At 42.6% G+C, this 6,899-nt stretch overlaps 2 pseudogenes; both read right to left on the bottom strand.

Moving 5' to 3' along the window:
- The window catches only part of LOC142355106 (large subunit ribosomal RNA), a 5,699-nt pseudogene extending 2,844 nt beyond the window's left edge, over positions 1-2,855 (bottom strand).
- A 1,683-nt stretch (positions 2,856-4,538) lies between these two features.
- On the bottom strand, positions 4,539-4,690 carry LOC142355103 (5.8S ribosomal RNA; annotated as a pseudogene).
- Positions 4,691-6,899: the final 2,209 nt, after the last annotated feature.

The following is a 6,899-nucleotide window of genomic DNA, read 5'->3' as shown; positions in this document are numbered from 1 at the left end:
GGTGATTCAGCTTTTCTGAGCCCATCTGGATTCCAGTCGTTTGGGGTAGAGTCTTCAGCACCCTGTTCATCACAAGGTTGAATAGGATTGGGGAGATGGGATCCCCCTGTCTGACCCCCTTGGATGGCTTCACCAAGCGTCTTGCTCCGTCGATCTCCAGAGTTGTGCCCTGTCTCTTGTAGCCCTTCATGATGTATCTGAGGATCTTGGGGTCTATGCCTGCTTCTAGTGCTGCTTCTGCCAGGGCCTTGTGGGTCACACTGTCAAAGGCCTTCTTCACATCTATGAAGGCCAGTTTGAGTCCCCGTCTCTGTGTCTTTGCCTCACTGATAATGCCCTGCAGCAGAAGAGAGTTGGTTGCCGTCCCATCTACCCTCTTGAAGCCCTTCTGTCTGATATTGTCGTCTAGGTCCTCAAGTCGTGCAGCTAAGCACTTGTGGAACACCCTGGCCAGTACACTTGCCACTGTGATGGGTCTGAAGTTAAGAGGCATTTGGCTACCTTAAGAGAGTCATAGTTACTCCCGCCGTTTACCCGCGCTTATTTGAATTTCTTCACTTTGACATTCAGAGCACTGGGCAGAAATCACATTGCGTCAACACCGTTTCACCAGCCATCGCAATGCTTTGTTTTAATTAAACAGTCGGATTCCCCTTGTCCGAACCAGTTCAGAGTTCGAGTGTTTTTTGTGCAACAGAATAGACCTAAAGCATATCAGCTAGCAGTCAAACCAAACGCCAACAACCCGAAGGCCATCGCACGCTTTAGCAGACCGAAGCGTCAAACTAAAGGCTTGTTACACCCACTCCTCAGAGCCAATCCTTCTTCCGAAGGTACGGATCTATTTTGCCGACTTCCCTTATCTACACTGTTCCAAGACCAGAGGCTTTTCACCTTGGGGACCTGATGCGGTAATCGGTACGATTCACTCTCCTGACATCTGCTAAGCCAAACTTTTATGTGCCACCAGGAACAATTGGGACACAGCAAATGCTGCTGTGCTCTTGCACGCTTCGAGCCTTATCTCTGATTGAATCAATTCCAAGGACTCTACAACGTGTTATAAAGAAAAGATAACTCTTCCCCAAGGTCCCAATGACAAAGTTCGACCTCAATGACGTTGCCGTCTCAATGCCAGGAGAGTAAGTTCGGGAATTTTAACCCGATGCTCTTTCGAGACTCAGCAGTTTTCAAGAAACCACTATTCAAGACTTTGGCATTAGCCTGTCTTTTAGAATCGACTAACTCATGTGCAAACGCTGTTCACATGAAAGCCTTTCCCGCTTCAGTCCTCAAAGTTCTCATTTGAGTACTTGCTACTTCCACCAAGATCTGCTCCATTGATCGCTTCGCGCATACACTTGCGTGCATACTTTAGCGCAATCAATGTGTCCTCCTACACATGAATATCATTTTTGAGCTGGTGAGGTTCTTTTTCTCTAATCTAACTTGCGTTAGATATTGATATTCATGGTTGGGTATAGGCCACGAGCTCTAGTGCCATCCATTTTCAGGGCTGATTGATTCGGCAGGTGAGTTGTTACACACTCCTTAGCGGATTTCAACTTCCATGACCACCGTCCTGCTGTCAGTATCAATCAACACCTTTTGTGGTGACTCATGAGCAAGTAGTTAGGCGCCTTAACCCAACTTTTGGTTCATCCCACATCGCCGGTTCTGCTTACCAAAAGCGGCCCACAAAAAGCTTGCATTCATAGTCCAAGTGCAATTAAGTCACAAGGACATCTCACCGATTTATAGTTTGAGAATAGGTGAAGGAAAAATTTTCCCCCATTCCTCTAATCATTCGCTTTAACCGATGAAATTGCTTTGCGAAGATTTTTCAATCTTGCTCAAGCTTTTGCTATCCTGAGGGAAACTTCGGAGGAAACCAGCTACTAGATGGTTCGATTAGTCTTTCGCCCCTATGCTCAGGTCAGACGATCGATTTGCACGTCAGAACCGCTTCGGGCTTCCACCATGGTTTCCCGTGGCTTCGCCCTGCCCAAGCATAGATCACCATCTTTCGGGTCGTGTGCTACTTGCTCTGGATCAGTCATGCAATAAGAGCAAAACCGTCCGTGGTTGCGGGACACCGAATCGGCGCCCTCACCACACAAAGTAGTGCAATTCATAAAAATTACACTGTTCACTTTCATTTCGCGTGTGCGCTTTCAATGAGCGACAACACTTGCAAGCAACTCACACTCCTTGGTCCGTGTTTCAAGACGGGCTGTAGAGAGCATTGAATAGGAAGTTGAGGTCAGACAGGCAATCAAGATCAATTTATCTCATTTTGTTTAGAATCAACAAGAAGAATTCCGAGGAAAACTTCTGCTCGATTCATTAACAAGATTTGCCAAAAGACGACAACTACACTACTCGGTAGCCGAGAATATAATATCAAGGCATTGAGTATGGTAACGCTCACTCCAGTTCCCCTTCAACAGTTTCACGTACTTTTCACTCTCTCTTCAGAGTGCTTTTCAACTTTCCCTCACGGTACTTGTTTACTATCGGTCTCGCTTTATAATTAGCTTTTGGAGAGACATATCTCCAGCTTCGAGTTGCACTTTCAAACAACTCTACTCATAGGAATGAGCCATTATGACTGGTATCGAAAATGACCTTTACAGGATTTTCACCTTCTTTGATGCTACTTTCCAGTAGACATCAGGACAAATTCACCAGTCTAGCATCAAACCATACCGGACACCGAGAAATGTTGCCATTTCTCTTCCCGATGAGCTTTTCCCTGTTCATTCGCCATTACTAAGGGATTCTCAGTTGATTTCTTTTCCTCCCCTTACTGATATGCTTAAGTTAAGGGGGTTCTCTCGCCCAATTCAGGTTATGTAGTTGATTGTCTCTTAATTGGTTCACTGACCAATATGAGACAGAAACCGATTCAGCAGTTTTGTTCGCTACTACTATCAAACACAGGTCGAAGTTTCCATTCAGTCATTAATTCCAACTTTCAAATGTTGTTGTTTCAGCTTTCGCTTACTAGAAGCAACATAATACTCGCTGCAATACAGACCTCGGGAAACCCTCACCGTGAATAAGGTTCACTCACATATTTCACTACATTTTGCGTGGGATTGGAGATGAGGCTACTCGTTCTTGCTCAGTACTAGGCTGAAAATTAACGAAACTTCGTTACAAACGTTCACATGTTGATGTTTCCGCTTTCGCGTACTCGAAACAACATAATACTAGTCTTTGTAATTTAGTTTCATAATTTCAACTGTTCTCATGCAGAATTTTTGCTCATTCTTATCCCAAATTTTGACCTGGCTACTAGTTACACTCCTTGTACTTATTGCAAAATGACCACAAATTTCAACAGCTTTCACATGTTGCTGTTTCGGCTTTCGCTTACTACAGTCAACATAATACTCGTTGCAAAATAAGTGCTCGGCATCTGCAATTTTCCAAAGACGAAGTTTCGCCAGTTCAATTTTCGCTCGCCAATTATGGCTACTAATTCACACGGTACTGAGCTCAACAACATTAAATTTGTTCAGCAAGACTTTCACATGTTGATGTTTTGGCTTTCGCCTACTAGAAGCAACATAATACTCGTCTTGTTAGCTCATTCAATGAGAATAGCTTTTCCCGTTGAGAATTTTTGCCTTCAATTGGCGTTGTAGTGAGTTTGGCTACTCAGATCACCAAATACTTGTGACAATTCGAACCAGAAATGTTTTCAATTTTCACATGCTGATGTTTCGGATTCAACCTACTAGAAGCAGCATAATACTTGTATTCAACAATTTCTGTATCAAATCCCAGTTTTCTCTGGTGCATCTTTGCCAAACTATTCCAAACTGCCTGAGTCTGAATACCAATTACAGGTACTAGTAAATGCACGTTACTAAGGACTATATAGTTCTAGGTTACTGTACACAACGACGTTCACATGTTGATGTTTCAGCTGCCGCTTACTAGAAACAACATAATACTTATCGTGCATACCTTTCCATAACTTGTCCTTTTCAGATGCATTAGTTTCCCTTTGTCTTGGCTTCTACAGTCAGACTGGCTACTAGTAACAGCACAGTACTAATCACATATCGTTCTACAGTTTGCAGACAACTTTCACATGTTGATGTTTCAGCTTTCGCCTACTAGAAACAACATAATACTCGCTGTATACATTTGTAGTTCTCTATGTAACTTTCATGTGAAGAAGTTTCGCCAGTCTTTTTGACTGTCTCAAATCTGAGTCATGCTTAGGCTACTAGTTGCTTCATAGTACTTATCGCCTCGAGATCATTGAACAAAACTTGATTTTCACATGTTGCTGTTTCAGCTTCCGCTTACTAGAAACAACATAATACTAGTCTCATTAAGTTCCGTCTCTTTGCAATTTTCTTATGAAGAAAATTCGCCATCACAATGACTCCAGCAGTTCTTGATCAAGGAATGCAATCATTGATCAGAATGCTATTATTTGAATCGGTTCTGCTTTAAGTGTTCCAATTTTATTGGAAGCACCAACAATAGAACATCAATGTGTTCAATCGAGAGTTATATAACCCTGAATCGGACGCAGTCAACAGCCGAAGCCGAGACCGCCTTTTGCGTTAGAGAGGTCGGTAAACAAATCTTGCGATTCATACCGAATTAACACATATAGCTGTGCTCCTCTTCGTAAAGCGAGCCAAGTGATCCCCTGTTGAAGGATGTATTTGGACCAATCTAGTAGCATTTGGTTTCCAACAAGCTCTCCCAAGTTAGCTTACTTATTGGGCTTTTCAACCAATTCGGTTGGCTACAAGCATCATCAAAGTACTAGCCACAGTTTGATCGCAAAATTCTACGACTTTCACATGTTGATGTTTCGGCTTGCGCTTAGCCTACTATAAGCAACATAATACTAGTCATATCATAGAGCGTGATCAGCTTGTGACGTTCTCATGATGAAGTTTCACCAACAGTGTCTCACTTCGAGCTTAAATCCAGCTACTAGTAACTACACAGTACTGACTGCAACGATAACTTTTATCTATACCTTTCACATGCTGCGCTTTCGGCCAGGGCCTACTAACGTCAACATAATACTCGATATAAACTTTTGTTCATGATGCAGCTTCCCCATGCAGAAGTTTCGCCTTCAAATGCTCTCTTGGCCATATGACGTAAGAAAAGGTTACTAGTAACATCACAGTACTAGCCACAGTTTGATTGCAAAATTCTACGACTTTCACATGTTGATGTTTCGGCTTGCGCTTAGCCTACTAGAAGCAACATAATACTAGTCATATCATAGAGCGTGATCAGCTTGTGACGTTCTCATGATGAAGTTTCACCAACAGTGTCTCATTTCGAGCTTAAATCCAGCTACTAGTAACTACACAGTACTGACTGCAACGCTAACTTTTATCTATACCTTTCACATGCTGCGCTTTCGGCCAGGGCCTACTAACGTCAACATAATACTCGATATAAACTTTTGTTCATGATGCAGCTTCCCCATGCAGAAGTTTCGCCTTCAAATGCTCTCTTGGCCATATGACGTAACACAAGGTTACTAGTAACATCACAGTACTAGCCACAATTTGATCGCAAAATTCTACGACTTTCACATGTTGATGTTTCGGCTTGCGCTTAGCCTACTAGAAGCAACATAATACTAGTCATATCATGGAGCGTGATCAGCTTGTGACGTTCTCATGATGAAGTTTCACCAACAGTGTCTCATTTCGAGCTTAAATCCAGCTACTAGTAACTACACAGTACTGACTGCAACGATAACTTTTATCTATACCTTTCACATGCTGCGCTTTCGGCCAGGGCCTACTAATGTCAACATAATACTCGATATAAACTTTTGTTCATGATGCAGCTTCCCCATGCAGAAGTTTCGCCTTCAAATGCTCTCTTGGCCATATGACGTAACACAAGGTTACTAGTAACATCACAGTACTAGCCACAATTTGATCGCAAAATTCTACGACTTTCACATGTTGATGTTTCGGCTTGCGCTTAGCCTACTAGAAGCAACATAATACTAGTCATATCATAGAGCTTGATCAGCTTGTGACATTCTCATGATGAAGTTTCACCAACAGTGTCTCATTTTGAGCTTAAATCCAGCTACTAGTAACTACACAGTACTGACTGCAACAATAACTTTTATCTATACCTTTCACATGCTGCGTTTTCGGCCAAGGCCTACTAACGTCAACATAATACTCGATATAAAATTTTGATCATGATGCAGCTTTCCCATGCAGAAGTTTCGCCTTCAAATGCTCTCTTGGCCATATGACGGAACACCAGGTTACTAGTAACATCACAGTACTAGCCACAGTTTGATTGCAAAATTCTACGACTTTCACATGTTGATGTTTCGGCTTGCGCTTAGCCTACTAGAAGCAACATAATACTAGTCATATCATAGAGCGTGATCAGCTTGTGACGTTCTCATGATGAAGTTTCACCAATAGTGTTTCATTCGAATTGGTTCTGCTTTAAGCTCTCCAATTGTTTTGGATGAACCAGTTTTGCCCTTCGAAGCCACTTTTGTGAGCTTTTGTGGGTCTTTACCAAGAGGATATACCTCAAGGCCTCTTTCAATTCCTTTAAGTTCTTTCAACTCCTTTACAGTTTCTAGGTTCACATAGCTGCAAACCTTATTTCTAGTTTTAAGTCTGGCCAACTTGGGGAGAGTTGGTGCAGACCGTGACCAATTCTAGTAGGATGCCACAACAAGAATGTGATCAACTTAGCTTGTCGATGAACCTGCCCCACATTCAAACAACTCTATCGCCTTTTCCTCGTATAGTTATATGCGAGGGCCTCTCATAGAGAGCGCTGTTAGCAACCTTTTCCACATAGACGATAAAGTTGTGAGTGTTTTGCACATGGCTGTTGTCATCACCACGTGACGA

Source organism: Convolutriloba macropyga, unplaced genomic scaffold (genome assembly GCF_964194025.1).
Source record: "Convolutriloba macropyga unplaced genomic scaffold, txConMacr16.3 SCAFFOLD_1144, whole genome shotgun sequence".
In the NCBI taxonomy this organism is placed as follows: domain Eukaryota; kingdom Metazoa; phylum Xenacoelomorpha; order Acoela; family Convolutidae; genus Convolutriloba; species Convolutriloba macropyga.
The sequence above is the reverse complement of the archived record's forward strand: the minus strand, read 5'-3'. Positions and strand labels throughout refer to the sequence as shown.